General features: G+C 44.0%; 1 protein-coding gene across 1 annotated transcript in view; it reads right to left on the bottom strand.

Moving 5' to 3' along the window:
• Positions 1-25352, bottom strand: part of tim (timeless) — a 394051-nt gene that overhangs the window by 299328 nt on the left and 69371 nt on the right. The window contains exon 2 of the mRNA XM_080274845.1: positions 19258-19344. The gene's annotated coding sequence lies outside the window, so the exon portion shown is untranslated. The remainder of the gene's footprint in view (positions 1-19257; positions 19345-25352) is intronic.

Below are 25352 nucleotides of genomic sequence, written 5' to 3' on the forward strand. Positions count from 1 at the left end.
AAAAGCGGGATACTTACGACATCACCAGTGTCTCGCGAATAAGGTCGTTCGTCATAACTTCTATTATTGCTGTTGTTGATTAACCCTAATCTACCTGTTTGAGCAGACCCATCAACCACAGGCAAGCATCCTGCCCTACAGGGTTATCCCGTGCAGTGAACCGATGTTCCTTCGTGGCTGACAGTGACGTGCCACAGGAGGCGCGGGGGAATTGTGTGGGTTTGGTTCCTAGATGAACGCCGCATTTGCGTCTCTACCCAGTTAACAGGGACATCACAATAGGCTCCACATCAAGCCGTGATCTGGTTTGATATATTTTTACATTTCTGGTGCCTTAGGGACACCTCCTGAGCACTGTGCACTGTGTACAAGCGTATCGTTAGCCAAAACGTAATGCACAGCAGGTACATAATGTATAAAGTGTAAATAAACAAAGAAATAAAGAATAAAAAATCACCATGCTAATAACCTGACCCACATCGCCACTTGTATGCCATTCAAACCCATGTGTAGTTTATCATTTTAGTCAGACCACAGCCAGACGATTTTATTAAGCTACAGGAAAATCCACGCCTCTGACTACAATACAGTCCATCTCAATATACCCAATTGAAACCCATGTGTATCTTATTTTCTTCACACCACCGCCAGACGAATTTACTCAGCTGCAAGATAACCCACGGATCTGTACGGTAAACTAAAAAAAAATATTCTTTGAGTACAGAGTGGAATGTGTTAATGGGTACACACTGAATCTCCTCCAGTTACAAATGCTCTCTCTCTCTCTCTCTCTCTCTCTCTCTCTCTCTCTCTCTCTCTCTCTCTCTCTCTCGTTTCTATACTTTTTCTATCCGTACATCCCATTTCAGAATATCATTATTCTAGTTTACGAGCTTTCAATAGAAGCTATCTATCAAACAGACATCAGCTTTGCTATGAAAATGACTTTTAACTGTGATAATTGCTATCACAGTGACTGATACAGTACAGTAAAATGTTTACGAGGGATGGGACAACAAGAATCCGTGGAGTTTTACATACACCGAGAAGCGTTCAAAGTGCTGGTGATGTGCTTTAGGTAACTCGTGTACTGTAGCTCCAATGTTGCTCCAAATATGAATACAACAATCCCGGTTACTGAGGAACGTTCTGGTGCATAACACGTTCGTGTACGTATACAGTATTCTTTTTGGAATTATAACTGCAGAACGAGAGAAAAACAAAAGCGAAATTTTATCGACGAGATTTCGCGACACTTACGAAGGTCCGAAGGACACTGCGAGTAGTTCTGCACTTAAATGGCGATGGTCTTTTAGCCCATTATGCTTAAAGCTTGGTTTCTCGTGCGTTTCAGTGTGTACATCCCTTAAGGCTATCCTAAGTATGAGACGCCACTTTGAGCCTGCGCCACCACTACACTTCGGTACTGTCATTACACATGTGGGGTATATGAAGCCCACATAATACAAAGGACAACACAGAAGAGAGACATTATTAGCATGAGGAGCATCGACTGAAGTAAGCAACACAGCATTCATTCACTTATCGCACAACCTGCCACGACTCACCTCCATCCCACACACAAAAAAAAAAAAGGAAAAAAAATCCGACCCATAAATTATAGGTTTAATAAACTACTATTTCATATTACTATTAACCGAGTGTGTTCATTTCCTCTTTAAAATAACTCAGGCTCTCCTAAATTTATATATACTGTACATTATATATATATATATATATATATATATATATATATATATATATATATATATATATATATATATATATGAGAGAGAGAGAGAGAGATCCGGATTAAACAATGTCGTCCCTCCTGCCTCCGCCCCGGGAATCATAAGAAAGCGGGCAGGCGGTAGGTTAGTGACGCTGGTGATGTGGCAATAACACACACACACACACACACACACACACACACACACACACACACACACACACACACACACACACACACACACACACACACACACAGAAACCTGCGATTCTGTTAATAAGGACGCCAACCATTTTTACCAATACAAGCAATTCTCTAAAGCACTTCATTATTTTTACTTTAATTATCCACTCCAATCACAATAACCAACGACCAATCACGTTTATATACATCATTAACTTAAAAACGTTTATAGGTATGGCAAGTTACTTATATCATCACAATAACCAATAACCAATCACGTTAATATACGTCATTATCTCAAAAACGTTCATAGATATGGAATATTAACATCATCACCATAATCAATAACCAATCACCCTTTTATACACATTTACCTAAAAAAAAAAAGTTTATATGGAAATCTGCTTAAACTACCACAATAACCAATCAGTTTCATATACACCTATCCGTCAAGCATGTTTAAAATTATGCAACGCGTCTCCTCTTTAGGTCCGTAAGTTTTCCACGCCCAGCACGCACATGGGGAAATCCAACTCATTCCCAGATCGATAAGACTCTAGGACAAAGTTTGCTTCCCATTTGCCTCTGTTCATCCTTCAGTACAAAAACAAACCTGGATGAAACTAGCTGCTGCAGGTCGTAGTCTAGTTGAAAGTTGTACCTCAGCGAATATTGAGTGTTTACTGTAATTACCTTTGTGCTGCCGATACGCATTATTGCAAAACCTTCACCAACGAACTTCGCTAAGTCACAGTAGTTAATGGATGAACTGGTAACCTAATATCTATCTATCTATCGATCGATCTATTCCCAGAGGCCTTGATCCTGTAACGTGTGGCCACAAAGAAATAACCTCTTTGTCGCCCTGTCCTCTGCCATCTGACTGCCCTTCCTCTGACTCAAACACTCCTCACTCATACTCTCCACCCCATCCATCCATCTCATTCTCGGCTCCCTTCCCCCTCCCTCCCTTCATCTCACTCACATACACTCTTCGCGTCAGTCTCTCATTCTCCATTCTCTCCACATGACCACTCCTTCTCACAGTACTTTTAATGCTTTCAATCACATCCACATCAACACCACAACGCCCCTTCACTTCCTCATTTGTCTGTCTCTCTCCATGTAACTCCACATAATCCTCTCAAATGCTATTTCCGCTGCTCTTATTCTTTACTTGTGCCCTGCAAAGACAGTCCAAGCTTCACTTCCATACGTTACAGTGATCACAATACTGTTAAGTAGCGATTATTTTAACACCTACGTTCCCTTCCCTTGTCCTTATCACTGCTCTCTGTGAACCATGTACCTTTCTGCACCCTTTCATGTACTTCATCCCCTCAATTTTCATCCTTACTCAGCACACTGCTTATGTACTTGAAGACACTCACACACTCCATTCCTGACCATCCAGCCTCACTAGACCTCCTTACATCACAGGTTCATATTTCAGTGTAATAAGACATTTGGCATTTACTGTGATTCGTGAACAGGAAGTGGCCTTTTACTGGTTACTATTCGATGATGTTTAAATGGGATATTCCTACAGAAGATTTCAAAACAGTCAGACTTAACTTCTGGAATGCTCGAGTTCTTATTTTCTGAATAAAGTATCATGGTTTAGCCTCAATAATATATCTAACGGCGTCATTGGCAGCGAAAGATTTTACGTGATATCGAAATCTAGAAGGCTTAATACTGACACCATACGAGTGAAGTGTGGCTACAAACTTTATAGCCCCACCAGCTACCTACACAAACACTAAGGCGAGACACAGCGAAGATAAACATGGCCAAGCTGCAAATCGAGGTTCCAACACCATTTACAAGTTTCATTATAAATATGGAATGTCTTCTCCCCAACAGCTGCTGAAAATGGATGAGCATTTTTAACAGCTGCCTTTATAGTTTGGTCACGATCCAGTTTATAAAAACCTTAGCTGTGCCGTAAGCAACCCGACCATGAGGAATGCTTAGGAAACATGGCGTCACATTTCTGGCTAATTGTGACTACTTTCGCTATTCTTCCTTGATGGCAGCAAGGATAAAATACGAAACACTCCGTACTGATGGGTTGACAAACAAAAAATAAGTACGATATTGCATCGTTGTCCACAGGTTTGACAGAATCCCAACTGCACAAAGTTCGCGCACGGTTCACATTAGTACATAAATCTAGGTAAAAGTACACCCTGGCTCACGTTAAAGCAGTGTTCAATGTTCCGTACAGCACAAGTGGACAGAATCTATTTGAAATCCAACATACACAAGTGATTTAGTATCTTTAAATAACATCATCAGCATCCTCAACCATTCTCGCTCCTTGAGAAGGTGTAAGGTTGGATTCCATCACCATAGCCAACAATCAAGCTCATATGCATCACTCTTACCTAAATAATATCGTCTGGGGTAAGCTGAAATAGATGACTAGAGTTGTGTGGCCAAGAGGTAGATTTAACGGATCTTGTATAACACCCTCTGGCTACTATACTCACTTCTGGCGGAAAATGATCGTATGGTAGCCAAGAAGCAGGAACATATTACAAAGAAGACACGAGCATAAACACTTAAGGAGTAATATTTTTCCCCATCCTAGGTAAGTTGTTCCCCTACACTGCGTCGGTATCATAATTTACATTCAGTGCTTCAGAATGTCAGTGTGGAGAGGAAACAATTATTATCGCATGCTGTCACCAGCTGAAAATGATTATTATGACGATACAACAGCTGCCACCTGCCTGGACCCTCTTGTGCAAGTCAGGTCAAAATATATCTTCATCACTAACCCTTTCAGTGTGCTGCCATAGTATCTTCCAGTTGAACGATTAAGGGCACTGTCAAGCTGAGCACCTCACGCTGTAATTTCATTAATACATTACTACACTGTGAAGAAATGCAATCTTAATAACCACGGGAGAAATGAAAGTAGAAAATGTACGTATTTCTGCGTATTATATCCTCAGAGTGAACTATTCGTATGAGGGTGAAGTTATATATATATATATATATATATATATATATATATATATATATGTGTGTGTGTGTGTGTGTGTGTGTGTGTGTGTGTGTGTGTGTGTGTGTGTGTGTGTGTGTGTGTGTGTGTGTGTGTGTGTGTGTAAGATAAGATATATAAGATAAGATAAGGGGTCTTTGTATTTGAAGAAAGACTATAGTGTAGGAATTGGTAAAAATAAATACTAACTTAGCAACTGGAAGACATTTTGACAATTTCTGTTAACCTTTTCCTTACTGTGAAGGTCAGGTGTCGGTAAAATGGAAGCTTTATGTATTTACTGCTTGGTTTGGCTGTGTTGGCGGCCTGGCCATTTGTTTGTTGTCCATTAATGCACTGATAGGATTTACAAGTATTTTTAAAAGGAAGCCTTTGCATAGAAAGAAATATCAAATTTATTGTAGAAACGGAAAAGGATTCATGCTTATATTTCTTGGGCATATTTAATCACTCAATCATTGGACTCTGTGTCCCGTCAACCCACTTTTTCCGGACTGGGGATTCACCATCATTCTTTTATACCAGAAATGATCAAAATTAACTCAAGGAAAACCTATTTAAACACAGGATACAAGCTGTGCACCAGCTAGATTTCCTTTGACAAAGCAATAAAGAACCTACAATCTTTCTTTCTAAGCAAAGGCTTCCTTTAAAAAATAACTGAAAATCCTGTCAGAATATTAATGGACAACCAACAATGGCCAGGCCGCCAACACAGCCATATTAAGAAGTAAATACATAAAGCTTCCTTTTAATCGACACTTGAGATTCACAGTATGGAAAAGGTTAACAAAAATTCTTAAAATGTCTTCCAGATACAGTGTTAGCAATTACTTTTACCAATTCGTACACTATAGTCTTTCTTCCAATACAAAGAGCCCTTCCACTCTGCTTTATCTCCAACCCAGTACACCAGTCCACATGTTCCCATTGTAAACTTCGATATGTAGGCCAAACCCAGCGGAATCTAACCCTCGGATCGCTGAACACAAAGGGTCGTCTGCTCGGACACGTCAACCTTTTCTTCCCCCACTTTGTTATCCACCTGACCTCATTCACATCATTCTGACTACTCCTTTTCTTAATCAAAACAAAATCTACATTCTGACATAAGCCAGGGGTTCTTCGAATCTTAAACTGCTAGAATCGTCATATACAAAGCAGCTCTCCTGAACTCCGTAATACTACTGCTTCTGGCATCCTTTACACATTCAAATAAATAAATCAACGTTCATCATTTCTACACACTACCTCAACCGTAGTTCTTTTTCCTCCCTTGTTACAGACACACCTCCACAAGCTGGTCTTCTCCTTTTTATTTTTCCTTACTTCCAAACATTAAGGCACATATATGGTTTAAGGATTGGTTGATATTTTACGTTTGCTAGGGATTTACTTTCAAAGGGTTAATTAACCATCGTCTGCCATTTGTATATTCCTTTTATTCTTAAATTATTACCCTGTTAACCCCTCCCTTCCCTAGAATACAGTAAATATGACCTAGTGGATACAAGAGGAATATACAACTGTTAACCATTTGGCATTTAGCAAGGAAAAAGGAACCAAAGGCCAGGAGTCCGCAAATTGTTCCAAGAAAAAACAGAAACAAAAGAGAGCCAAATGCAAGATCCGTCCCTAGTGCGTTATATTGTTCTTACACTTGGCTGTTGTTCCTTTACCCTGATGATGTCGAGGGAGACGGGCGAAACCTTGCAGAATAACACGAACGCCTCTCATCCATGTCTGTGTCCATTCCTGTGTGTGTGTGTGTGTGTGTGTGTGTGTGTGTGTGTGCTAATCATCCATCATCCTTATCTGTTTTCTATTAACCTCTGGCATTACTTACACCTCCATCTACTTCTCAATCTCCATCTATTATTCTGTCTATTTATTTAACCCTAACACACCTAATCCCAGTACTCCCTTCCACACACCTCCGTCTATCCATCTATCTAACCTTCACACACCTAATCCCGGAGTTGATCCAGGGAAGGGCCAGAACTCATCACCACTCCCTGCCACCACTCCAAACCACCTTCCCCCATATACTCCTCCACTCCATACTTCCTGCTCGTTCTCGGCCTTCCTCTCCTCACTTGTCATCACTCTTGGGAGGAGGAGAGGGGGAGGGGGAAGGGGTGAGGGGGCGAGGGAGGAGGGGGAGGAGAAGGGGAAGAAACTGAAAGGGAGAAGAGGAAGGGGAAAACTAGGGAATAAAGAGGAGTGAAAAATAGGAAGAAATGGACAAGGGATGGGGATAAGAGGGACTTGGGGGTGGGGAGAGGGGATAGGGAGTGGGGGGATGGAGTGGGGGTGAGGGGAGAGGGTAGGGAGGGGGAGGGGAAGCGAATACGGCAGGGGGATGAGAGGGGGAGGGGGGGTCAGCAGAGGCCCAATATTGTCCACGCATACGTCACGCAACAATCCAGTTTACATTCTGATCCCTAATAATAAATGCTGTTGGGGGAGGGGGGGAGGAAGTGACAGGGTGGTGGGGGGAAGGGAGAGAACACACACACACACACACACACACACACACACACACACACACACACACACACACACACACACACACACACACACACACACACACACACACACACACCATTTTCAGATACAGGTGTGACTAAACCCATCCTCACAAACTTACCGTCGGGTGGGTGATGGCGAGGGGGTCGGTGGGGTGGGTAGAGGCAGGGGTGGGGTGGCAGGGGGTGGCAAGGTGGGGGCAGGGGCAGGGGCAGGCAAGGCAGCAGAGGCAGTCTTGCACGGTGGCACGCTTGGCACACACCCACTGACATCATCACGTCCTCCATGGCAACCGGAGGCAGGGGAAGGGGTGGCGGTGGCAGGGAGATGGCAGGGGAAGATGGGGGAAAGTGGGAGGGAGATGCAACAGAGGTGGCAGAGGGGTGGTGACAGGAAGTGATGGTAGGGGAAGGGACTGAAGCGGAAGGGGTAGGGTATGCGGTGGCAGGGGGGAGGGAGGTGGCAGGGGATGATGGGAAGAGAAGGTTATGGTGGCAGCAGAATACGGTAATGGGTTAGGCAGGGGGTCAGCAGGGGTGGTGGTGGTGGTGGTGGTGGTGGTGGTGGTGGTGTTAGGGGTGGGTGTTGGGGTCGGCAGGGGTGGGTGAGGGCGGTGGCATGGTGGCAGGGGTGTGAATTGGAGTGATGGCAATTGAGTGACAAGGAGAGCGATGGCAGGGGCAGCAGGGAAGGGTACTGGCGGCGGCAGGGGTGTATGTAATGGTAGCAGGGTGAGATAACAGTGATGGAAGAATGGCTGGTGACAACAGACGGTGGCGATGGTAGTGGCAGAGGCTAACGACACTGGCAGGCGGTCGTGGCGTGACGGAAGGCAAGGTATGGAGGAAAGGAAAGTGTGGCAGGGTGTTACAGCACCGACATGGGTATAACGATGCCGGCAGGGGTAGGTGGTTGCTGGGGGCGTGGCGTGAAAGCAGGAGAGGTGGACAGGGAGGGTAGTATGCAGAGGTATTTTTGTGACGGGAGGGGAGTATAATGACGTAGGTAAGGGTGGCCTTTGACACTGACAGGGGCGTGGCGTGCAGGCAGGGAAGGCAGGAAGGTCCGGGGTGAGGAAGGGGGTAGGGAGGTAGAAGTAGGGAAGTGAGGAGGTGGAGAGAAGGGAGGGTGGAATAGTGATGGTGGCTAGGTAGGAAACAGGTAAGAAGGTAAACGCAGGGAAGGGAGGTGGTAATGAACAGGAAGGAAAGGGGTGATGGTTGAAGGGCAGGAAGGGGAAAGGAAGGTAAGGAGGTAGGGACAGGGAAGTAAGGAGGTGGAGGGTATGGAGGCAGGGAGGGTAGGTGGGGTGGTATGGCAGCGTGGAGGCTCCGGGTTATAGGAGCTCCACACACAAACACAGTGAAGGCTGGGGCTGTGAGTGGGCACCCTGTGGCAGACTGGCCTACACTAACGCCATCCTGCTTGCCTCCCGCCTCTCTCACATGCACTCCAATGTGACTCAAGTGGGGTAGGGAGGCAGGCGGGCAGGGTAGGGGGGCAGGAGAGGCAGAGGGTAGGCCAGGGGGGAGGGAAGAGGCACGGGGTCAGGGAGGGGGTAGGGGTATCGAGGAAGTGGGGGGTAAAAGGGCTGAGCACACACAAGTTGGCTACTAACTGTGGTCTTCACTTTCTCAGTGTTTACATACCCACGCACATGTATGCATACATCTATAGCTTCTCTTTTTGTATTTCTTACACAATTATACACACATAGAGACGCAAGCACTCAAGCTCTCAAACAGTTTATATATATATATATATATATATATATATATATATACCATAAACAAATAAATAAGGAACACACACACACACACACACACACACACACACACACACACACACACACACACACACACACACACCTCGTGTGTGTGTGTGTGTGTGTGTGTGTGTGTGTGTGTGTGTGTGTGTGTGTGTGTGTGTGTGTGTGTTGCACCATTGTGAAGGCCACCTTACACTTGTAAACAACTGAGCAAAGCAACTTGAAGCACATGCCGTCTGCCCTCACCATGGCTCCCCTGCATCCGCACCCACCCACACACCACCCAACCCTACACCAACCCCAATCAACGCTACACCAACCCTCACCCATCCCTACACCAACCCCACCCAGTCATACACCACCGCACACCGCCCAAACAGCTATGCCTCCACTCATCAAGTCCTGTTTTCAAAAATTCTGTGACCATCCAATAAGTTTAGACTCAGCAATAACTTAAGAATCTGAGACAACAGTGTATCGAAGCAGAACCGGAAGCATGTCAAAATCTAACGAGATCTTGTCATCATCACCACTACTGTCACCACCACCACCACCACCACCACCATCATCATCATCATCATCGTCACCACCACCATCACCAACATCACCGTCAAAACTAAATGGGCTGGTTGCCTCGGTTCAGTAGCCTGTTTCAAGACTCTAGAACTGTACTAACCGGATTAAGGAGCGACACTGCACAGCTACAGTCAAAAGTTCCTTGCCGGGCCCTTGAATCAGCTGATGTATTCTATGGTGTACTTTTGCTTCCTCCAGACCCACACTTCGTTCACTCTACCTCGGCTGAAATGTTCGTCCTTTTGCAGCTTATCCCCCGCCGATTAATGACAGGATAACAGTAACGACAACGGTACGACTCAACATTCTTCCCAAAGCACTTCTTCGTGATTAGCACTATATTCTAAAGATAATCTCTTTTTACGGGCGAATATTCTAGACGGTGAGAGGTCAGTTTTGGGCCTAGTTAAAGAGAACAGAGTATAGTTTATAACTGTTGCTGTGCTACCCCCGTCTATCTGATCGAGCAGACCCATCAACAGGAGGCAAGCAACCGCCCCTGCAGGATCGTCCCGTGCAGTGAATCGATGTTCCCGTGCAGCTGACAGCCCCTCACCACAGCGAGGCGCGGATTATAGTGATGGTTTGGTTCCTGGGTGGACGCTGCAGTTGCATCTCCACCCAGTAATCTGGCTCTATGGTTATCACCCACCGTTGTAAATGGTTTCCTGAGTGACAGGAAACCATTAAATTTGTCACTCACTGTAGAACCACCTGAAGTGGGAAAAAAATGAGATATAAACAACAGGAAGACGAGAGGACAGACACGGTGAGAGAATGAGGCATGAAGGACGAAGCAGGCAGCACTACATGAAGTGAGTGGATGATGGGGTCAAACATTATATTTAATCTCCTTAATTTGAAGTCTCTCCTAAATCCAATAAAGCGACTGGGAGGTATGTACAATGAAAAAAAAAAAAAAAAAAAAGTAACCGAATTGCAATGGCTCATCAGAACTGCGGATCAGTATTAAGTCCTGCAGTCCACCATCCTCCTCTCAGGGGATGGGAAGGGAAGTGGGTTACGTCTGCATTACAGGACACTGGAGCCGCCCAATTATACCCCACAGTAGTAGTAGTAGTAGTAGTAGTAATAACAATAATAATAATAATAATAATAATAATAATAATAATAGTGCCTGAGCGCTGGAGAGGGAAGCCTTCACGTGGTGGCACTGATATAGCCAGGTGGCTCCACTGCTTGGCCAAGTAAACGACTCGCAGCTCCCTCCCTACCCCCCTAAAGGACGATGGTGGATGGAAGGAGACGGGCAACCTCAGCCTGTAGTCCACTGAGGTTGCAGCTACTACTGGTACTACCCACGTGACTCTCTCTCTCTCTCTCTCTCTCTTCGTACGTACAGTAAAGCTTTAAAAAAATGGCAATGGCAGTGGGCGTAAGAGAGTGACGCAACGCTGTGCAGGTGTGTGTGTGTGTGTGTGTGTGTGTGTGTGTGTGTGTGTGTGTGTGTGTGTGTGTGTGTTAGAGAGAGAGTAGTAGTAGTAGTAGTAGTAGTAGTAGTAGTACTTAAAATACGAAGAAGAAGAAGAAGTAGGAGGAGGAGGAGGAGAACAACAAAAACGTCTACTACTACTACAAGAATAATAATGCCACTATTAAAAATGTGTCTAATCGTCCAGCAGGAGCAAAAAAAAAAAAAATCTAAATCCATTTACCTGCTAAAGGACTCTCTCTCTCTCTCTCTCTCTCTCTCTCTCCATATATTATACAACTTTAAGGCTTTTCCAGTGTGCTGTGCGTAGTGGCTGGTGTAAGATAAAATGTAAACTCTGCAGGCTGGGTCCGTCTAGAGGCGTGAAGTAAGTTGTAGTGAGGTTTATGTAGATTATTAACCAATTCTGAGCCATACAGGACTCAAGCGGGAAGGCGTAGTGACACCTCCTGCCCTGGTGAGTGTATGTGTGTGTTAGTTTGCCCTGCCTCGGAGCATAAGAGACGGCTGAACTGAAACGCTGAGTAAAATCTGCAGCGAACTGGAGTCAGCAGATTGGGTTGCCAGAGTTATGATGAAATAGTGTACGAACACTAGAAATAAGTACAAAAATATTACATGCGGTCAGGGCACTTCGGTGAATAAAGTTTCGTGGTGTGGTGTGGTGTGGTGTGGTGTGGTGCGTTGCGGTGAAGTGTGATGTGATGTGGTGTGGCTAAGCAAAGGTCTACTGGAGAGAAGTACCTCGTTCCTGAAAAACATTAGTGCGAGGTGGACGGCCAGGACCACTGCCAGAGATGTTCTCACATCCAAAAATACTTTCTGGGAGGCAAGAGGTTACGAGTCATGGTCAAGAGATTCAGATTTCTACCGAGGTAAGGAAAGGACTCGAAGCTGTGACTTTCTGTAATCTCCCTCTCTCTCTCTCTCTCTGTGGAGTGTGTGTGTGTGTGTGTGTGTGTGTGTGTGTGTGTGTGTGATGAGCCAAGTCATTCAGTCGGGCTAGGTGGAGTGACTACATGTGGTGTAGTGCAGAGTACAACGAGGTAAGCAGGAATGAGCTGACTTCACAGGACTAGCACCCAAAGTCCAAACACATCCCCTCCCCCACGTGGCCGACACACACGTGGTAAGAACACCCACCTGATGCCCAAACACCTGCCCATACGAACGTAACAACGTACAGGTGGGGAAAAAGACGCCTGCCATATAAACACGGCGCACAGGTGATGGAAAAATACCTGCCCGTACAAAAATTAAGTACACGGGTCATGGATACGCAAAAGTGTCCGTGCAAACAAACACAAACTGCATACAGGTGGTGGAGGAACAGGTGCACATAAAAACAAAGAAACATAACAACAAAAACACGTGGTAACTATAAACACGAGACAAACAAACGCACGGTGGATAAAAAAAAAAAAAAAATGACTACCACAAATACAATACATACACACAACAGCAAACACGTGCTGGCCATTAACACAACAAACAATGATGGTCATAAACAAAACAAAAAATACACATGGTACCCCTACATTAACCCCGTCAATACAAGGAGCCTTTCTTGGTTAGTTGTCATGAACTGGAAAAGAGAAGAAAAAAGTGGAAAAAAATCATCAACGGAGGAGAATAAACACAAAATTAACACGTGGTGGCCCCAAACATAGTACCATACACACAAACACGTGGTGACCCCAAACACAACAACATAAACACAAACACGTGGTCGCCCCAAACCAAACAACAAACACGTGGAGAGCCAAGCACGTGATGACCTAAATACCGGACCAACCAGCAGCACGTGGTGACCGTCAACACAAAAACACGACATAACACGCACTGGTCCCACGTACAGTACAATAACACCGAGACAAACACGTGGTGGGCCAAACACGTGTTGGGCGGGGATCTACACACAATGGGTCTAGGGAACACGGCCCCATCCTTGCTCTATCTAGCCCCCAAACGCCCCTCCCTCTGCCGCCCCCCATCTTGCCCCCCACAAGCTCCCCCATATCCCCCACCGCCCCCTCTTTGCTCTCTAAACTTTCCTTTCTATTTCTAATTCGTCGACACTACGCTCATTATCACTTCGTATAGCGTCATGTTTTCATTCCATCCACAACTTTGTTTCCGCTTCGTCTGCCGTCATAGTATCATTTCGTCTACGCCTCTGTTCCCGCTTCACCTACTCCCATTTCGTCTATTCACAGTTACTCTCTTCTGACACTGCTCTGAAAAAAGAAATATTACTTATTTACTACACAACTGGTAATTACAACACTGACCTACCTAACCAGAACAGAAACAAAGTGAAAATAGGCCAAAGAACAACAGTATCCATTTGACGTATAGAACAACTGGAAGTAAATATCATGCGTAGTAAACTAAATGGGGACAGAAATAATGGGAAGCAAACGAAATGGAAGCAGAAATAATGGGAAGCTGACTGAACATATGTGGAGAACCAGGGGATACTGCCCCCCCCCCAGTGAATAACAACAACTCAAAATAAGAACAACAACAACAACAACAGCAAAACAAGCAAGATAACAGGAGCGTAAGCCATCTCCTGACACACTCTCTCTCTCTCTCTCTCTCTCTCGTAAACTGATATAGGAATCAATCTCTTCACTGCAATGATATAATACTTATTATATTCTTGCTGCTGCTGAGAGAGAGAGAGAGAGAGAGAGAGAGAATCCTTTAGTAGTAGCCTCAGATTATAATAGTGAAAAGGATAAAAACACACATTCCACAGATGGTATGCAATTATCATCATCATTATCATATCTGGTAGGTGGTGGCGACCATCATCCACTCACTTGATGCAGTGCTACCTACCTCTTCCTTAGCCTTTATCATTCTTTTTCTGCGTCTGTTCTCCTCTCTTCCTATTTCTCCCATCTTTCCTGTCACTTCTTATTGCTTTTCTTTCCTTCACAGGTGGCTTTACATTGAGTGACAAGCCAAATGGTTTCCTGTAAGCCAAGAAACCATTTACAACGCTGGGTAGTTACCATATAACCAAACCATACGTGCTCCCTACGTGTCAACAAGTGGGTTGGTGGAGGGTTAGTGCCCCTCCCCATAAAACAGGTAACTCAAAGTCAAATGGCCACCCCTTACAGGATTATGGCGTCTGGCAATAGATAGACAGATAAATCATTATCATCCTCTTCACCCCACATCAACATTCATCACCCATCATTACTTTCACCACACCTCGTCATCACTGCCACCAACACCACCATTATCATCTTCCTTCTCACACGATCATCATTACACCATCACCATAATCACAATGTATCACCACACATACACAATCCCTCATCATCACCATCCCCATTATACATCATCAAACCCCACCACCACCACCACCACAACCACAACCATCATCATCATTACACAGCACCACAACCATCGCCACCATCACAACCATCACAGCCAACACCACCACCACCACAATCACCACTGCCACCACAACCATTACCACCACCACTACATCAACCATCACCACCACCACTATCAACCATCACCACCACCACTATCAACCATCACCACCACCACTATCAACCATCACCACCACCACTATCACCACAATCATCACCACCACTACCATCACCACCATTACCGCCACAACTACCACGACAATCATCACCATCACCACTACCACCACAAGCATCACCACCACTACCATGACCACCACAACCATCACCACCACCACCACTACATCAACCATCACTACCACCACAACCATTCACCCATCTCCTTTCCAACCAACATACAGACTAAGTCCAACACACACACACACACACACACACACACACACACACACACACACACATTAAAAAGCCCCCATGACAAAAACCACCCCTTAAAAAAAAAAAAAAATACAACTCCAGTCACGACCCACATAGTCCCCCCCAAGGCCCCAGAGACTCAACCCCCTCCCCCCCCAAAAAAAAAAGGATGAAAGAAAATCCTTGAATTGGGAAAAGTATATAAAATGGAAATTCAAGAAAAGTTTGGTGACATCGCAAAAAAAAGGTATATATATATATAACCGAATCTTTGAAAATGTTATGCATTTTTAAAGACTGAGAAGCTATGAGTTTATTTATATGAAGAATCTATCTATCTGTCCATTAGTTTTTCATTCCTTCAATCGTCAGACGCACGGCAAGGGACAGCCACAAGTGAATCGCCTCCACGTCATCCTGTCCTCTGTCAATCGGCTGCCCTCTCTCCAACCCACACCAACCTTCCTCCTATACCCGTCCACCCCGTCCCGACATCTCGTCCTCAGCCTCACCTTCTTCCTTAACTCCCCCTCAACCTCACACACAGTAATCAGCTGTATACAGATTACATAACATATATATATATATATATATATATATATATATATATATATATATATTACATAGCTGGCTCCACTCCCACGTAACCTGCCCATTACTGCAAATGATGGCTTGATATGAGAGAGAGAGAGAGAGAGTACTACCTGTCAGCTGTTAAGCCAACACTTTCCAGTGCAGGATGGGTCACGCGGGAGTGCAGCCAACTGTACATAATCCCATTCACTACGATGACTATTTCTCCTGCTTCCTACAGCCAGACGATTTTCCTCAGCTACGGGAAGGCCCCTACTGGTGACGGGGTTGCCAATCTGCACCTTCACTGCCATGGGTTTTGTCTAATTCTTTTTAACTGCTACTCGATTTCATTCAGAAAAAAAAAAAAAAAAAAAAGTCTCAGTGAATAAGTTAACATTATTTTTTACATTATTACAGGAAAGTATGGCTGATTATGGCTGATTTTAAAAGCACACAGGTAACAGCCAGGAACCTACCCACCTCTTCATCACGTGTCAATTTCATTTTCTTGTTTTGATGCTAATCTTTTATATTTCACTGACTCATTAATTTATCCTTGCTTAAGAGTTGTGCTGTCATCGCAGAGGGTTTATGAAGCTGTATTCAATCTATGGTCTCCCCTGTGCTGAATAAAATCGTCTGGATGTGACAATTAAAACCAAAAACGTGATCCGACTGAGAAAATAAAGGAGAAATAAAATGTTCAATTCATGGCAACGATAAAGCGCTTGAAAGTATACTAAAAATATTCTATACTCCTTTTACTCTAACTTGGTCTAAATTTGCCACCTTCCATCTCTTGTGCTGAGCTAAGTGAATGAATTTGCGCCGTGTTATGATGCTAGTCACGAAGAAGTAACAAGGAAAGGATATGCAGCCGTAGCACTCCTGTGAAATAAGCTGCAGAAGGACGAAAATCCGGGCCAAGTCAAGGTGAAAAGAGCACAAGAGCACAGTGGCATCCATGACAGTAATAAGATGTAACACGTAAAATAAATCGCCCAAACGAATCACTAAGGAAGATGTGAATTGATGAAGCTTAGGTCAAGGTCACTAAAGAGACGATTACCTTAACACAACAGACAAAAAAAAAAATAATAATAAGCTTGAGTACTTGGTTTGTCTGTCGGAGAGGAGGTTTGTAAGTTCATTTTTTCTTTTCTTTCTTTCTTTTTTGTATCAAGTATGAATGTGTTAAGGATTTTGTTGATGATGTCACAGCGAAAGATGATGGCAGGTTGAGGCGGCCATCATTCACTCACTTGATATAGTGCTGCCTACTTCTTCCTTCACCGTCATCATTCTGTTTCTGTGTCTGCCTTCCTCTCGTCGTGTTTTTCCCATCCTCCTTGTCACTCTTCATGACTGGTCTTTCTCCAGGTGGTTCAACACAATGTGACAAATCTAATTATTTCCCGTAACCCAGGAACCATATAAAACGCTGGGTGGTAACCATACAGCCGAATAACGGCCTGATATGGAGCCCACTATTATGACCCAATTAACTGGATGATCATGCAAATACGATGCCCATCCAAGAACCAAATCTCGACACTCTTCCCCACGTCTCGCTGTGGGGAAGACCTGTCCACTGCACAGACCCATCGGCTCTGCACGAAACAGCACTGCAGGGGCGAGTGTCTGCAGCTGATGAGTCGGCCCGGCAACACAGGCCGGGGTTACTCAACAACAACCTCAGCAGCAGCAACAACAAAACAAGGAAGAAATAATAATAATAATAATAATAATAATAATAATAATAATAAAAGGCATTAGATATCAATTACCGAGAAAACATACAAGAATCTGATTAGCTACCTGATTATTTACCTGTAGCTCTATCGTACTAAAGAAAAGGTATTGTCCAAAAATCACAGCATGGTTCAAGGCTTACCTTTCTCCTGTTTTTCTGCGTTTTTAGTATCGATATGAAAAAAAAAAAGGGGGGGGGGAAGAAGAGAAGAAATGCTATACTCTTTTTACTCTAACTTAACCTAAAATCATCACTTCATTTTGAACGCTGAGTTGTAACAAAGACAAGAAAGTGACGCTAGTTACGAAAAAGTGTTGTGGCAAAGATGTAGAGCTTCAGTACTGCATCTTTCTGCCTCTGAGCTACGTGAAACAAACAATTAAAGGACGAAAAGCTAGGCCAACTTAAAGTGAAGAGAGTATAGACGTTGTGGTCACCAGTGAGTCAACAGTATTACCCTTTACTTACCTGGAGAGAGAGAAGAGAGAGAGAAGTAAAACATGAAGGCAGAACAGAGAAGAAGAAACTGAACTGGAAGACAGAAGAAAAATATGATGAAGGAAAATTAGGGAAGCAGGAAAGATGAAAAGAAAAGAATAAGCAGAGACAAATTAAGAAAGGCGATAGACAAAGCAAAATATTAAGGGAAAAGATGGAGGCGTAGAAAATGAAGAGAGGAAAAAGAAGAAGGAAGGTAAAAATGAAGAGGAAGGAATCGGACGAAGGAGGAAGGAAAGAATGAAGAAGGGATTTGAGGAGGGAGGAATATGGAGGGAAATGAAGATGGAGAAAGATCAAGAAGGAAAAGATAATGAAACAAACTAAAGCAAAGAAGGAAAAGATGAAGAGGAAGATAAAAATGAAAAAAGAAAAGATGAAGAAGGCAGAGGAAGAAAAAAAATGATAGGGAAGGAAATGGAAAAAGATGAAGAAACGAATGATGAAGAGAATTACGATAGGAGACGTTGGTGAAAAGTACGCAAAAAGAAGGTGAATGAATAGGAAGATGATAAGGAACAAGGGAACGATGTGTGAGCTTAATAATGAAGAATACAGAAGGTACAGAAGGAATATGATGAAGAGAATAATACGACAAACAACTTAGACAAAAAGTACGAAAAAGAGAAGTGAGGGAATATCAATAAAGGAAAGCAAAGAAGAGATGAAGGAGAAAGAAAATAAAAAATAAAGAAGATGAAGGGGATAATAAGACAGGTGAAGCAGGCGAAATGTGCAGGAGAGAGGTATAAGAGAAGAAATATGAAGACACTAAAATAAAACATACGCAAAAGATGAGTAAGAAAGAAAATGAATAAGAATGATGAAGATGGAAAAAAAACACGATGAAAAAAATCGACCAAGAACCATACAGGTAAGAAGGAAGTGTAATTAACAGATCATACAGGTGAAAAGGGATGTGTAATAGATCATACAGGTGAGAAGGGAAGTGTAATAGATCATACAGGTGAGAAGGATGTGTAATAGATCATACAGGTGAGAAGGATGTGTAATAGATCATACAGGTGAGAAGGATGTGTAATAGATCATACAGGTGAGAAGGGAAGTGTAATAGATCATACAGGTGAGAAGGAAATGTAATTAATAGATCATACAGGTGAGAAGGGAAGTGTAATAGATCATACAGGTGAGAAGGAAGTGTAATTAATAGATCATACAGGTGAGAAGGGAAGTGTAATAGATCATAAAGGTGAGAAGGAAGTGTAATTAATAGATCATACAGGTGAGAAGGGAAGTGTAATAGATCATAAAGGTGAGAAGGAAGTGTAATTAATAGATCATACAGGTGAGAAGGGAAGTGTAATAGATAGATTATACAGGTGAGAAGGAAGGCTAATTAGATGTGTGCTTACCTGGTGTGTAGGGTCAGGTGCACAGGTCTCAGTACCGGGAGCCGCAGCCACACCGGGCTGGACCTGCTCTGTAACACCCACCACCACCTGTAACGTTACATAACACTCCTTAGTCTTTGTAACATAACACACTATTCAGTCTGTGTAACACCCATTACCTGTAACGTAACATCTATTTAGTCTTTGTAACATAACATACTGCTCAGTCTGTGTAACACCCAGCACCACCTGTAACGTAACATAACACACTCTTTAGCCTTTGTAATACCCAGCACCAGTAATTCCACACAACACACTCTTTAGCCTATGTAACACCCACCATCTGTAACACAACACAACACACTGTTTGGCCTATGTAACACCCATCACCTGTAACGTAACATAACACACTCCTTAGTCTTTGTAACACAACACACTCTTTAGTCTACGTAACATCCACTACCTGTAAATAACACTCCTTACTCTCTGTCGCACCCACCAACTGTAACAACACAACACAACACACTCCTTCAAGCCAACCCCCTCCACCCTCAACACAAACACAGCACACTCATTACGTCACAAACACTCACTTAACACACCAGAAGCCACTATAACACACCCTAGCCTAGCACTATATATCTCACGTATACCACACAGACTTTTAAGAAATTTGGAAACATTGCCTATAGAAGAAAAAAATACTAATGATCAGAATTCACAAAAAAAAAAAAAAAAAAGGAAAACTAAAAGGTACTAGAGAGAGAAAATTGATCCCTTTTTCGCTATCCTCTTCCGCTTAAAACTTTACATATCAACATCCCATTAACACCTTAATATTCTCTTCTATCCTGCTTATTCATTTTACATTTCCATCTAGTTTGAAAAAATAAAGGCCCTCTCCCACTTCGGCGTAAATAGGCACGATGAAGCCACGATGGAAATCGTGGCTGAAGTCGGTGATGTGTAGACGATTCTGACCAAGAATCGTGGTGTCGGAGTAATACCGGAGACACCAGTACGACAAAACGCCGAAACCTCGGCGGAGTATACGATATAACTGGCGACTAGTAGCCGACATATCGCTGATATGTCGGCGTAATGCACAAGCATTATTCTAAATCCAAATTTTAACGTTTTTTTTATGGCGACTCAATGGCGATAAAGGTACAACGGCGGCGTGCTGTCGACGATGTATCGTCGATGTGTCGGCGAATGCATCGCACGCACCTCGCAGACAAAACGCCGAGGCCATCGTAGGTGCCTCGCCGTCATCGGCGTATTTAAGGCGATTAATCGACGGTTCATCCGCGAAATGTCGGCAATATATCACCGACATTCATAAGATGAAATTTTACTGTCGCACAACCCGGTACGTATCATACGGTTTACGTTAGCTATGTCGTATTAACCTCACCGATGCATCGCCGATACATTGCCGACGCTTCGCCGTATGACCGTGCGACATCTCAACAGTTTTTTTCACCACCGACGCCTCGCCGATGTCGGTGATCATACGCGGTTTATACACCGGGTAATCGCCGACGTCGCCGAGGCGTCGCCTTGTTGTCAATGACTAATCTGAGAAATTTTACAAAATCGTGGAGGGCCACGACGTTTTCATGCAGCATGAAAACGTCGTGGCCCCCCACGACAAATTTCCACCTCGTGCGACGTATCGGCGACATGTCACGAATGGACAAGATTTTGATCACGAATACCCACGATTAGGGATTTTTGACACATCGTGACTTTATCTTCCCCACTTTCGCCGAAGTGGGAGAGGGCCTTAACAAAGGTACTGAACTGCACCAGATTTACCTTATCTTGCATGTTATCTAAATTTTCAATAAACAGTAAAGTCTGCATAAATATATCACCCAAGCCTAAACTCCTACACCTTTATATTTACTCGTATACTCGGTCGTTTTTTATATCGATAGTGAAAAAATATCACAAAAAAATAAACTAAAGCAGGGAAATTATGTGTTGTGAGCCATGGCAGCCTAGCCTCAGGCCCCTATATCTCACAGGGGTGCTGTGGGGCTAGAGAGTACCGTTCTCAAAGGAATACGACATGGAGTTACAAAACGGGTGGTGCGGACGCGACAGTACAAGGCGAGGCAACGACCTGAATGAGGGAGGCGGAGTTGCTCAAGACGGGAGGAGCATGGCGTAGCGTGGGGGGGGGGGGGCACAGGGGCGGTTGCCCCGTGCGCAAATTCTTAAGGGCGCAAAATTTCACACACAAAAAAAATAGCGATAATAAAAAATAGCGCACCCTCCCCCTCATACAGAAAATCACCCAATGTTCGAACATTGTACACAGTTTTTCACCAGGACGGGGCAAATAAACGTTGCCACGTAACATTTACATTATTCTCCTCGCTAATTACAGCCATACTGTCCTCATGCAATCCTTATCGGTGAATTACATGATGCCAATTAATAGCATGATTTCCCGTTTGAAGATACCGGTACTGTAATGTTCCATAACTTGCACAAAAAAGCATAATTAAAAAATTCATAATTTCACCGAGTTGCAAGGGCGCCTAGATAACCTCGCTCCTCCACCCCTACCCGCATCGTCTCCGTGATGTGACACTGATGCTTTGGGTAATAATTAAAATCCACCTCGCGTAATCCTTAAAATGCATATGTGTATAGATTATCTACTCAGAATGACATTCTTTCACCTCTACATATATTTGCAGAAACTCGTGTTACACGTTGTATTTATGAAACATGCTGTGGCCTCCATTATTTGTGCATGTGGCCACAATCCCATCGCTAAATTAAGATCTGTCGAAATCTTGACATTCCGTCACCAAGTAATTCATCATTCATTCATTCATTCGTCATCCAATCCTACGCTGCTCAATGAGGAGCGTTAGAGGCCGGGGCTAGGCATGTTGGTCCTGACATTTGACATATGAGTGACCAGCCTCACTCATCCCTGAGCGGCTTTACATGAGCAATAAACCCCAACCACCCCTTGGATATAAACCTACACGGGCTCAATCCCATTGGAGCGCCGTAATTACCCACTAAACCACCAGGCGCCAAAATTTGGTTATATGGTTACTACCCAGCGTAGTAAATGGTTTCCTGGTGTACAGGAAACCATTTGGCTTGCAACTCTTGTAGAGTCACCAACAGGCAGAAGGAAGAGGAAAGAATGGAGGACAGAAGAGGGAATGTAAAGTCACCCGTGGGCAGAAGGACGAGGAAAGAATGAAGGAAAGGCAGAAGAGGATGGAAGGAAAGAAGGATGGAGGAGAGGAAAGGGCAGGCATCAGAGAGCAACACTACATCGAGTGAGTGGATGGTGAGCGCCCCCATCTACCACAAATGTTCCTGCCAATTCAGTGTTGCAGCACCAACACAGAGTAAAACATGATGCCGTAGCCAGTGTGTGCGTGTGCCAATGCGAGTTCCATCGTTTGGTGAATTTTGTTATTCTGGCGTGGCGACAGGTTAGTTTCTCTCTCTCTCACTCTCTCTCTCCTTGTGATAATTGTTTTGCTGACGCTGTAGTCATTTCTTACTCTTCGTTCTTCTGTTTCAGCTATGCAATATATCTATCTATCTATCTATTGCCAGATGCCTCAATCCCGTGAGGGGTGGCCACAAACAAATCGTCTCCATGTCGCCCTATCCCCTGCCATTTCATTGCCCTGCTTCCAGCTCACACACCCCTCTCTCATATACCTCTCCACTCCATCCCTCCATCTCATCCTTGTCCTCCCTCTCCTCCCCTCCATCTCTCACAATCACTCTCCTCGTCAGTCTCTCACTTTCCATCCTCTCCACGTGTCCAAACCACCTGTGTGTTTCTCGTAACGCTATATATATATATATATATATATATATATATATATATATATTATATATATATATATAGAGATATATATATATGCGATATTTTAATGGTTTAAACATTTACTATCTATATACCTAGGCTGCTTCCCCCAAGGAAAGGGAGGTAGCCGAGACAGGACGACACAATCCCCACCCATTTACTCATCCATTCAAACACATTCATTTGCATCTTAGCCCAAAAGGGGAGAACGGACAGATCCTCACCACACCACACTGCACAAGGGTCAACTGCGCAATGCAATCAGTGACATACGCAGCAGGGCCCGACAGCAGAGCTGGTTTACCCCTGCCACATCATAACAGATTCATCCCCTTACCCGCACCTGACCTGAAATAGCTGATCAGACCAAATGCGGGAGAATATCCCCTCAGGGCTGCGTCATCACTTATTCATTCACAATTTCTCTCCACCCATTTCTGACACGCACAGCCACTCTTCCTTGCTCAACAGACATTTACGAAAGTGAAAAAAAAAGGGTTATACAATGAAATATTTTCTTACAATACGTGTGCTAAAAGGGTAAGTGGTTCAATACTGGACTGGTGGAAGGGACTCGGGGGTGCAAACGGTCCACGGGTTAAGGGGCTGTCACACGGCACTTCATACCAGGTTTGCCGAGGATACGATGGTAAATCGGAACGGTAAAGTGGTAAAATTGCCGACGATACCACGGGCATTTGGAATTTATCTGGATGGATTCCTGCCGAGGATACGACGGGCAAAACAATGTGACCAAAACCCAGGCGACTCGACGGAGAATATATCGTACTACAGCACTGAACATTTAGCCTAACACTGAATACTTATTAATATTTTAGAATAAATATCAATCTTTTTGAAACCCTTATAAAGAGTTAATATTTCCTATACCGAGGAAACTGTGAAGTCGGTAAAATAATCACGTGTTTACAACTGAGGACACCACTGCAGCTGGACGTACTGCTACGAGGCGTACTGCTACCAGTCATTTGAACCAAAAGCCATTTTAACCGATGGGGCTCCTGGATAATGTGATGTGATGTATACTTCTCATCGGCGTGTGTACCTACTTGTAAACAAAGTTGCTTCTCCTTATTCTCTACCGAGTCAGCGACAGCAATCACTTTCCACAGTCGCGGGATGGGGCTCTGGCAACAGTGTGAGAAGCATGTCCTTTGCCGAGGATACGAGGAACGTGTGTGACAGCGTCCAAGGTTTGTTCCACTTAAATCTTCCTCGGCCGTTCCTGATACGAGGTACCATGTGATACCCCCTTTAGGGGGCACAATACTTTCCATGCCCCGGGCGCTGGCAACCCACGCTACGCCACTAGGGAGGAGAGGAGCAGGTACCGTATCGGGAGGCCTATCTCACTTCGGAGAGAGAGAGAGAGAGAGAGAGGGGGGGGGGTTGTCATCGTATAACCACAGCAATAAACAAGAACACAAAATCTCCCTTCTCAGTCAAGTGCAATATTAATTCCATACCATAGCTTTGTAAACAACTTCGGCAGACAAAGCCCAACGCCTTATATAAAATCCAAACAACACAGCAACAACGCCCTCCACGCGCCAGCCCACCCTCTTTTCCAAACACCGTACGATAACTCACTCCAATTCTTTCACAAACCCAAAAATCTGATCAACGCTGCTCTAGCCGTTATATAAAGCTTTTCTCGGGCCTACTAGTGCTTTTAAAAAATGTGAGCTCCTGTCAGCTTCATGAGAAAAACTGACTAAACAATGAAGCCTGCCCGCCGCACCCACCGCGCATGCGCCTCCAGAGTCATGGTCAAGGAAATGGCGCACAGTACACTCGGACAGTGCTGCCAGACATGGGGAATTTTCCCTAGATTTGGGGAATTAATGTTGTTGATGGGGAAATGGGGAATTCAAGTCCAATTTTGGGGAATTTTTACTGTGAATTGGATATTCCTTCAAAATTTGGGGGATACTCACTGTGAACAAAATATCTTTCTTTATAGTTACATACTACTTTAAAAACTTATCGTGTAGTATGTACGTAACTAGACCATCTAAGGAAATGAGATTTTACAGGTAATAAGCTAAACAGTATCTGAGGTATTTACTATACTTTTTACTTACATCCTACATTCATGGTGACAATGTCTTTTTTGGTATTTGAGTAGTTTGTAACATGTCAGTTCTGTTCTGTTATTAGTCGACCTGGACTAAACAGACACGTAGTATACGGGAATAAGACCAGCAACTAGCGCACTCCACTGGTAGGACAA

The sequence above is a fragment of the Coenobita brevimanus genome, chromosome 60 (assembly GCF_032717465.1).
Source record: "Coenobita brevimanus isolate Jiangsu-jjx chromosome 60, ASM3271746v2, whole genome shotgun sequence".
In the NCBI taxonomy this organism is placed as follows: Eukaryota; Metazoa; Arthropoda; class Malacostraca; order Decapoda; family Coenobitidae; genus Coenobita; species Coenobita brevimanus.